This window comes from Notechis scutatus, chromosome 3 (assembly GCF_049901735.1).
Source record: "Notechis scutatus isolate UNSWTSFEM ecotype Mainland chromosome 3, rNotScu1.2, whole genome shotgun sequence".
Classification (NCBI taxonomy): Eukaryota; Metazoa; Chordata; class Lepidosauria; order Squamata; family Elapidae; genus Notechis; species Notechis scutatus.
Window position 1 is genome coordinate 51645007 of NC_142011.1, and position 10417 is coordinate 51655423.

At 37.1% G+C, this 10417-nt stretch overlaps 1 long non-coding RNA gene across 1 annotated transcript; it reads right to left on the reverse strand.

Moving 5' to 3' along the window:
• Positions 1-386: 386 nt before the first annotated feature.
• LOC148131181 (uncharacterized) lies at positions 387-10410 on the reverse strand. Its single transcript, XR_015748537.1, has 3 exons — positions 10132-10410; positions 5189-5304; positions 387-504 (listed from the first exon to the last, which is right to left on the reverse strand). It is a non-coding gene; the product is annotated as an uncharacterized LOC148131181 (long non-coding RNA).
• Between the last annotated feature and the right edge of the window lie 7 nt (positions 10411-10417).

A 10417-nucleotide genomic window follows, 5' to 3' on the forward strand; every position in this document is an offset into this window, starting at 1 on the left:
TATGTTTCTAAGACTGAATATTTTCAAAAATGCAAGGTTTTCTCTTTTTTAATTTTTTTTTCCTTTTAATATGCTGGGAACAAAGTAGTATGCTTTTGAAATTGCCTGGGTAAGCTTCCAGCAATCTTTACTTAATGAATGTTCTGCCTAGTATTGGTGCTGAATTCTCATTTGGGAAGACTCAAAGGAGCTGAATTCCATAGAGATGCAGATTTTGTGACCTCGATACTAACCTGTAGGACAGTGTTTCTCAACTTCAGCAACTTTTGAGCTGTATGGACTTCAACTCCCAGAATTCCCCAGCCAGGGGAATTCTGGGAGTTGAAGTCCATACATCTTAAAGTTGCTGAGGTTGAGAAACACTGCTTCAGGAAATCCCAGCAGACTCAACATTACTTAATGTTGCATAAAAATATATTAACTGTCTTATAATAAGTCAGAACTTTGAACCATCCACTCCATTAGAAACAACTCTCTGGGTTTTAGGCTGGAGCTTTATTACACCTATGTGGGGATACAAGGGATTGAATCTTGGTTAAATCATGTACCACTGAGCCACAATCCCTCATAGTGGCCTTAGTTAGTGTAAAAAGCCACCTCTCCATACACCAGTGATAGAAACAATACTAGCAGTTCTGTATCCCAGCATGGAACAATTCATTTCCAGATTGACAACTTAATCAATAATAGCAATAAACTTGTATGTTAGAGTCATTTATGATTTCAGACGCATCCATAGTATATATTTCATATATTTCCCCAAGAATTATTTTGCTAAGATTTATAGCAAGACAGAGTAATGAATAGTAGATATTAACATATCTACCTGATACAAAATAAGAAAAGAAAACGCAATTTAGTGGCTTAAGGTTATGCATTTTATACATTTTTTCATAGAGTGTTGACAATGCAGACTGCAAACAATGAGTCATAGTTCACAGCTTTAATAGCTTTCATGAAGAATAAGAATCAATTTAAACATCTCCTATAACCTAATTATTATCAGGAGTCCATAATTCTCAAAAACTGTAAACATTTAAATTTATAGAGAGAATAAAGTATAAAACCCCATAAATAAATGCAAATAAAAACCTGACAGAAAATTAAGCTCCCCAATTTTAAATATAAATATAAAATGTGTAGGTGGGAGCACTCATCATTTCAGAGCACTTTTAGTGAATGCAAATGAAAAGATGCTGAACACTGACAATTTATCAAAGCTCTGAAAAAAATAAATCTATAAAAACCAAAGTGTTATACAGAAAAATTGAATTGCTGGCATTACCTAAGAAAAAGATTGTTATTGCTAGTAAATTTGTTCTAGAATCAGCGCAATCCCATAGATTCTATCTCAATCACAGAACTCTGAGGGTTTCTAGCCATGACTAAGATTCTGTTTTTTGAATAGTATCACAAGAATTGGGATTACAGATAATCTTCAATTTATAGCCACAATTGAAATTTCTGAATTTCCATTGTTAAGCAAGGCAATTGTTCAGTGTGTCACGCCTAATTTTATGACCTTTTTTGTCATGGTTGTTCAGCGACCAACCATAGTGGTTAAGTGAAGTGAATCTATCTTCCCCCACTGATTTTGCTTGTTGGAAGCCTGTGATGACCTGGAGTGTAACACAAACGTAACAAAATCCAAACGTAAATAAATAAAGGAGGCCTTTAATGCCTCCAACTTGGCCCCACTGTTCAATAATTCTCAGTTGGAGATAAAACTTAGTCAAAAATAGTCTTCAAAAGAAAGCAATATAGTCCAAACTTAATGAACAGATAAAGATGAAATAAAAAACCAAAACAAACTACAATGAAGGAAATTCCACAATGGACTAGGATAAGTAATTACCAACTTCAAGGAAATAACAAGGCACAGTCTGTTGGAAAGACTCCAAACAAGATAACTTCAGCCCAAAATAAAACACACTTTGCTTCTGGCAATGCTGTGTTTTAACCGTCTCTCTTATATACTATTCTCCCCAGCTGCAACCAATGAGGGGGATCATGGCCACTTCCTCTCTCGTAAGCAAAGTTGTTTCCTTCTCTGTTCCTCCCTGCATGTCCTAGGATGAAGAGGGGATGGGCCTGGTTCTTCTTTTGACTGCCCAGCCGGCCTCTGCCCTTCCCCAGCCTCCTCCACAACCTCCGGAGCCACATCTCCACTCCCCGTTGGCTGTTCCTCCTCTCCCTCAGAGTCCAACTCTAACAAGGGCATGACAAAGCCAGTTGACAAGGTCACAAATGGTGATCACATGACCCAGGAACACTGGAATCCTTGTAAATCCATGGGGATGCTGCAATGGTTGTAACTCCTAAAACCGGTTGTAAGTTACTTTTTTCAGTGCTGTTGTAACTTCAACAGTCACTAAACAAATGGTTGTATGTCAAGGATTGGAAACAATGATTAATGTCTACTGCAGTGTCACAAAACCAGGATTCTTCATAGGTTTTTTTTAAAATAATACTGTAATACTAATAATAATCCAGCCTAATTTGTCACGTAACCCAGGAGCGAGAGCCATAATTGACTGCTGCTGAAAATATTATGTAAAATTGTTCAGCAGCCTAGTAATGATTGGAAATAAGTTGTGCTGGGTTATAGCCGAGATAATTCATTTAAAGGACTTTGGGAGTACTGCAGAGCTTGCAATCTACTTCATAAACCTAGCTTGTAGTAAGTGGCTATATAATAGGTTTGCAATCAAAAGATGTCATAGCAGATAGGCTATATGCATCATTTATCACTTCAGGAAATAGTTATCTCACTGCAAACCCATTTAACAAAGTCTGGTGATGAACCTTAAGTCAAACCTGCACTCTACTGATGATGAATTGAGGTTGCTCAACCTCCTGGCCCAGTCAAAACATAAAATTAAAAGGTTATGTTGGAGCTCAAGTGCTGGAGCAAAGAATAACTCTTTTCACTCCAGCAACACCTCTGTAGGAAGGTCTGCCTCTTATTCATGATACTGAAAGTGAGCAGTCATTAAGTCATTATGAGAAACATTAGTCACTATTTCTGCCTGATCTTTAATTAAATTCAAATATTAAGCAGCAATATCTCTGTTTTCATTTATTTTTTATAGATGTCTCTATGACTCTGATGTACTAAATTTAATTTTCAAATCACTGCTTTGGTTTTTTTTTTATTAATTATGAGTCTTCTCATCTATTCCCTATAGGAAAAAAAGTCCAGGCCTCTATGTCCTCTTAATTCGATGCTAGATAATCAGATTTTATCTATATTAAATAGGAAATCACAGAAGGGAATCTAACTAAATTTATTTCAGAATGCTATAAAAGATCAGATTTTTAAACAGAGTCAAGCAGTATATCTCTATTATTTTCCACAAATTTTTTTACATTGTTTATTAATCTTTCTCCCTAAACCTTCTGCAAGTTTTTTTACTGAATTTTGAAAATAAATGTCATTTTCTGCTGTCTATCTGATACTACATCATGCCAACATTTGGACTCCACTACATCATATCTGACACTAAATTTTTAGAGTATTATATGAAGAGGAAAAATATTCTTGGAAGAGAACAGGTTATATTTTCCCTTAGAATCATCACTTCTTAAGAAATACATGATTATGACATATATTTGGAGTTTTCAGGGTACAGTACAGTATGTAGTAGAACCTTGCACATACACAGCAGGGATGTAGGGTGGCCCTTATTACACACACACACACACACACTTACTACGGATACAGTAAAATTAGATTCAGAATACTCAAAATAAGAGAAATCCATAAAATAACTCAACCAAAGGATCCTAATCCACACCTTCTTCTTCATTTGCTATGTTTATTTATTCTCCAATTCTTTTCCAGATATGAGGGCTATTTTTACCTGGTTGAAGCATTATGTCTCCTCCATGATGTCTAAGGAAGGAATAAAGGCAAAATGGAATTTCTTTATTCTCTTTTTAAAGCTCTCCAGAAGAGAGGGTTTTTTTCTGTTCCTGATAATAATAATGTTTCTGAACTCTGATGATGGCCTACAGTGGTGTATTAACCATCAGACAAAGCATGTGCTTAGGGCACCAGGCCCAAAGGGGGCACCCCAAAGTTGAGAAAGAAAGAAAAAACAATGAAGATTTGTAAAAAAATCTTGTATGTACAAAGGAGAGGGGCACCAAGATTTGTCAGTGCTTACGGCACCAGTGAGCCTTAATCCGCCACTGATGGACTAATAGCCCGATAGTCTAATGAAGATCCAGTTTGAGTTTTTTAATACTTTTGGCACTGAATGAGGAGGGCTTAGAACTGGTCTTCAAAGTTGCAGCCATTGCTGCATCCCCGTGGCCTCATGATCATCACTGGATCCATAGCGCCCATCCACAATTCCTCCCCACCTATACCCCATACCATTAACCCTTCCATAGCTCTCATCCATAGGCTTGTTTGCCTGGATTGTCACTTCTTCCCACATCACAGTCACATCAGGTTCTCACATGAAGACACATATGGTTTTGGGGGTTACTGTGTACAATAGTAACCAGGTCTTCTGGGAGAGCTGTCACTAAGTGATGCGATCATAAAATATTGAACCTTACAACCACATTATTTAGCAATGGAAATTCCAGCATCAATTGCTGTCATAACCCAAGGGCTACCTCATTTATTTAAAAGATTTGTATGGGCACTCATAATATAGAAAATAAACCTAGAACAGTTTAACAACAGATAAACAATACAACAGATTAAAAATTCTCTCATACCAACAAGTGCCATCAGAGTCCCATCACAGAACTTAAAATGCAAGGCCCGTTTCCCCTCCTCACCCAGTGCTACGAGAAAAGCAAGATCTTCCTCAGTCCTATCAGATGGCATTTAAGGGTGGGCACTTGGAGTGAGCCGTATAATTAGTCTTAAAATTACCTTAACTTTTACTTGATTAAGCTCTTTACTATTGCAAGTCTTACTTTGCCCTGAACTGGATTATAAACTGTGTACCTGAGAAATATTTTTTTTCTGTTGACTGTGTGTGTAATATGCAGTACATTTCATACAATGCCATACCATTTCTGTCTTTAAAAGAGTGAATAATCAGAATGACAGGAATTGAAAAATAATAAATAAAAAAATGTCTTTCTATCACAAGGGTTGTCATATCTTCAGTATAACAGGAGCGTTCCACTTTGAAAATACCACAATCAATTTATAAATCCATACCTCTTTCTTCCTAGATGTCTAGGAAATTGAACAGTTAACAGAATGTTTGGATGACAAGCTGGAAGTAAACTTTATAGAGCGATTTCATTAAATAACATCTTGAGGTATTAATATATCTGCCAAAAAGAAGAAAGGAAAGAAGAAAACAAAAATGAGATAACAATGGTAAAAAGATATATTCCAGAGATGGCAAACCTTTCAGCGCCAAGTGCCTAAACTGGGATGCGTGCGCGCACCAGAATGCTGGAAACCAAAGACCAGCTGGGTGGGACGCATGCACGCACCAGAAACCAGAAGAGCAGCTGGCGAAGGCACATGTGCCCACGGAGAGGGCTCTGCATACCACCTCTGGCATGTGCGCCATAGGTTTGCCATCACGGATATATTCCATAAGCTGAATGCCCCTGGGCAGTGTAACAAAATAAAAGTACATTGTGATACACTGCTCTAAACCAAAGTGGAGAAATAACTCTGCCTGCTTCTGCATACAAGACACACACGCATGTGATGAGTTGCACACTTGCAGCCTACCTTGACATCATTTGCAGCCCACCCTAATATCACCTCCAACTCTCCTTGATGCGATGAGATCTTAAGCCATCTTTGAAAACAGCCAATCAACTTTGCAAACATTTTGCAAAGCTTCCTCTATAGCTACTGATCTAGATTCCATTTTCCTGGAAGGAACTCCTACTTAATCCACTCTAGTCTCTAGGTTTCCTTCGTTTCAAAAGACATCCTATTTTACTGAAAGAAGGAGGTCTCCTTCATCCAAGATAAGGTAAGGTAAGGCTGGGGACTAAATGAAAATTGTTTATTATGGTTGACCCTCAAAATGGTTAATTGAGAAGTGAGTGAACCACCACTTCTTTAAAGGTTGACTTTTTCTCAAGAAAAAAAAAACATTATATATCATCTCTTGTAAACCCTTAGTGAACCAGAAGGAACATAGATGCCAAAAACCCTAATCACTTCATCACATCCCAAAAAATCAAACTCCTCCTATATAACCAAGACAGACTAAGCCTCACTTACCTCCATAAGACCTGCTTCAAGATTAGAATCCATCTTTGGAGTGAATCTAGGCAAATTTATCTGAAATAAATTTGGCATATCCCTTACAGTAACCCTCCAAGGCATTGTCTCCCTTAAATGAGGTCACTGAATGGCCATCCACTGGTGGAATAAGCACAGATGAATCTTGGCACTTTGCCACCTTACTACTAGGAGATAGGCCTAGCTGTTATTTATATGATTAGTCAGGATCCCTCTTCCATATCCTTCAGTTAAATCCAAGGCATCTCTTCACCTATTATAAGCAACATGATGCACAGAAAAATAAAGGTGGAGAAAAAAGGAATCTAATTAAATATATTTTATATCAATGCCATACATTCATGAACATACATTTGGGCAAACTCCATGGAAGATTGGGGAGTGGTGTCTGGTGTGCTATGGACATGACTTAGAAAATGAACAACAATATTTTTCAACCCTTGTAACCTTTTTGTTTCTACCATGTCCACATACTCATTCATACATTTGTTCTTCTATTTTGGAGATATCAAAAAAACCAACCAAGATTTTTTCAGTCTTCTATTTTCAAATTGTTTACTTATCCTTCATATATTCTGTTTGATGCTCATTCATTCTTTCAGGATAATCAAACCACCTCAATATACTTCTTTTACATTACGCCATCATTTCTATTTTGAATCCACATTCATTCAATACCCAATTATTCTTGAGCTATTCTTGTTTTGCCACACAGTTTTAGCAACAAATTATCACTGCATTAAGTTTACAGTCATACTGTGATGATCCGTAGTCTCTCAAAATAACCCAAAACCCAAAACATACATTGAAGTCCGGTAATGCCTTCAACTTAACTTCACTGTTTTATTAGGCACAGTTTAAAGTCACAAAAGTAAATAATGAGGCAAAAAGAAAACCAAAACAAACCGCATTGACGAGAGTTCCGAAGCAAGCCAAGACAATTAATCATACATTCTAGGAAGATAACCGAGTAGAGTCCATGGGAAGAACGCCAGCAAAGATAAACCTCTTTCAAAGTACACACTAAACTTTGACTCCAGCAATTCTGACTATGCAGTGACAAACTTATATACATAGTGTTGTGACTGGAAGGTTTTAGCCTGCTGTGAGCTTTGAGTCTGATGTATCAGAAGACACAGGTTCGAGTGATGAGGAAGGTTTGGCATTGGAATTGGAGCCTGCTTTAATGAGAGATGCAGACATGAGCCAGGAGGATGAGGGAGTGTCGGAATCACCATCCTCTCCGGAACCTTCCACATCAATCATGCCTCAGGTGTCAGCAGCTGATCCACAGAACATACCAGAGTCCTTGAGTGATGATCAAAATGACGAATGTTGGGTGGATGCAAGGACTAGATGCAGGTTGAGACGTCAAGCACAATTTGAAAGGAAACGTCAAGTCAGAGACTAATTAGAGAGACTGACACGCCCCTTCAAGGAATATAAGGAGGCGTGTTAGCTAACGATCCTTGTCCGGATCAAACTTCGTTAGTTACTTAGCAGCTTGGAAGAAGCCTTCTGTTTCTGAATTATCTTGCGGCTCGTTATCTCGGTTTGAAGACAGTTTCTGGGAAAGCTGCCAACGACGATTACAGAGAAAAGTTAACTCTGTGGTTTCTGATATTATTTGTTCGTGTTTATTTCTTTGGGACATTTGGACTCTCACTTTGTGGCTACAGGTGAGACAGAACATATAGCTCCCAGCTGCAAGCCACGAGGAGGATCATGGTAATCTCCTGAGTAGACCTCACTTTTTCCTGATCCTCTCCTCCCTGTGTGACCTAGGATGGATAGGGGATGGGCCTGGATCCTCCTCCAACTGTTCAGCCGGCCTCTGCCCTTCCCCAGCCTCCTCCACCACCTCTGGAGCCATACTCCCACTCCCTGTTGGCTGTTCCTCCTCTTCCTCAGAGTCAGTCTCCACCAGGGGCATGACACATACCTTGATTTAACAGACTAGCAGATTTTGAATGCAGTGGACCAAATTATATTCAAAAATCCATCCAAAACAAATACTCTTGTTAAATTAATGTTAAACCTATACTAATCGTTTTATTTGCAGCAATTACATCACTCATTTGGAATGTAATAGTTTGGACAGTTCTAGAGTCTTTCCACACAATTCCAATGCTTTGTGTGAAGGACTTTTCACTGGCTCCTACCTTGAAGTGCTGAAATACTGTACTCTAAACACAATCCCCCTATTATCTTTCTTCCCTTATTACTCCTCCCTACAGCCCTATTTAATCCTTACCCCTCCCTTTGGGTCTTCTTTCTGTTCTTGTCAGAATCACAAGTTCGGAGCTTTTAGGGACCTGACCCTAGAACTCTGGAATCAGCTTTGTCCCTCCCTTTACCTCTCTGTAAAGTCCTGTGTCTGGTGGCTTTTAATAGAGTTTGATTTATTTATTATGTTTATTTTGTTGTGAACTGTTTTACTTGGTTAGTTGTTAAACTGTAAACCAATGTACTAAATGGAATTTTTACTTGTTTGTCTTTTGATATGTGCCATGCTTGATAAAAGCAATTGCTATAATTACATTATTAATCTTCTAATACTTTTGCACATAGAATTCATACTTTGAGTCATTCTAATTTAACACTCATTTATTTTCCTTCTTTTCTCTTCATCTAAGCCTATTTTTATTGAGATTCACTATTAATAATGTGGATATTTCTTCCATTCAGAATTTCTGTCTTTGTATTGTTCCCAATTTTTTTCTATTTTCCATTGTAAGCTATTTAATCTACCATCTTTCTAGAGTAATTCTTCTGTCATATGTTTGAAATTTTACTAACTCCTTTTTCAAAGCTAATACTTCAGCAACCATATTCATTCAATCACTTTTTCTAACTCTTCTTGTTCCTACCGATACATTCATAACACCTTATAAAGTAACTTTTTTCCAGACATCATTTTTTTCTAAATTTATTCCTAGTTCTTTCATTATCACCATTCACTGGTAAACAATATGTAACTATATAACTCACAATTCCTATTTTCAGATGCCTCTACCACAACAAATCCATATGACATAAATTCTTTCATTCTAACATATATTATTCGTCTTTCATCCATAATTAAATGTACATCTTCACTTCCCTGTATAAGTTCATTAACTCTACATCATTACCTTCATTCTGATGTATTACATCTCCTTTCTCTTAATCTTACATATATACAATGTATCTGGGGTTTTTTCTTGTATTTTTTATGCAATTAATATAGATCAACACCATCCAATATGGTTTTGGCCAACTGAGGCTTTCATAAGATCCAACTGTTTACTAGCTTTCATTGTATCCCTTTTATATGTAAGCAAACATTCATCTCAGTTTTGAAATATATGCCACAAATGAAAGCAAAATCTAGTTCTACTCCTAGCTTACTTATCCTAGATAGATAGATATAGATATATAAATATAGATGTAGATATATAGATATATATAGATTCCAAGCTTTGAAGTGTAGATTATTTTAGCATAGGATAAATAACCTAGGAGCAGAACTAGCTTGCTAAAATGTCCAAATAATAAAAATAAATTAGATTACAAGATCATTTATAGTTTTGGTCAGAGTAATACTCTCCCTATTGATAGTAATTACTTGCATTCCTTACATTTTTACTATACAAAGAGCCCTTTCACAAAATGCTTTAAAATTAAAACTATTTATTCTATGAGAAATAAACATGTTCCCATCGGTATGTAAGTTCCCATAATAAGCTGCCCAGAATCACTTTTTAGAGTGAGGGGGGCAGCGTATAAATTATGTAGGTAAGCAAAGAAACACAATATTTCACTCTTAACCTTTGTGGAACGCGTGTGTATCGTATGCATGATAGATAGGGAACCCAGCTGTTGAATTTAAAAATAGAAATTAACACCTTCTTTTAAACTTTCCATTTCAATGAGCATTTTTCTAAAACTTTTTCAGTTTACACAGCAAGCTTCTTCAGTGTGATGTAAAAGAAAGTGCGTTTCTCGAGGCTGGGTTTGTACTTTTTAAAACGTATTTTATAAACCAAAAAGGGCGCTTCTCATCCTAGCGCGGTCCGACTTCGACCTCCTCGATATGGAGATGCAAAACGTAAGAGCGGAACTCGGCCAGGTTTCTGTAAGAAGGGGCACTCCGAAGCTTTGCCACCAACCGAGATGGCGCGAGTACTTCCT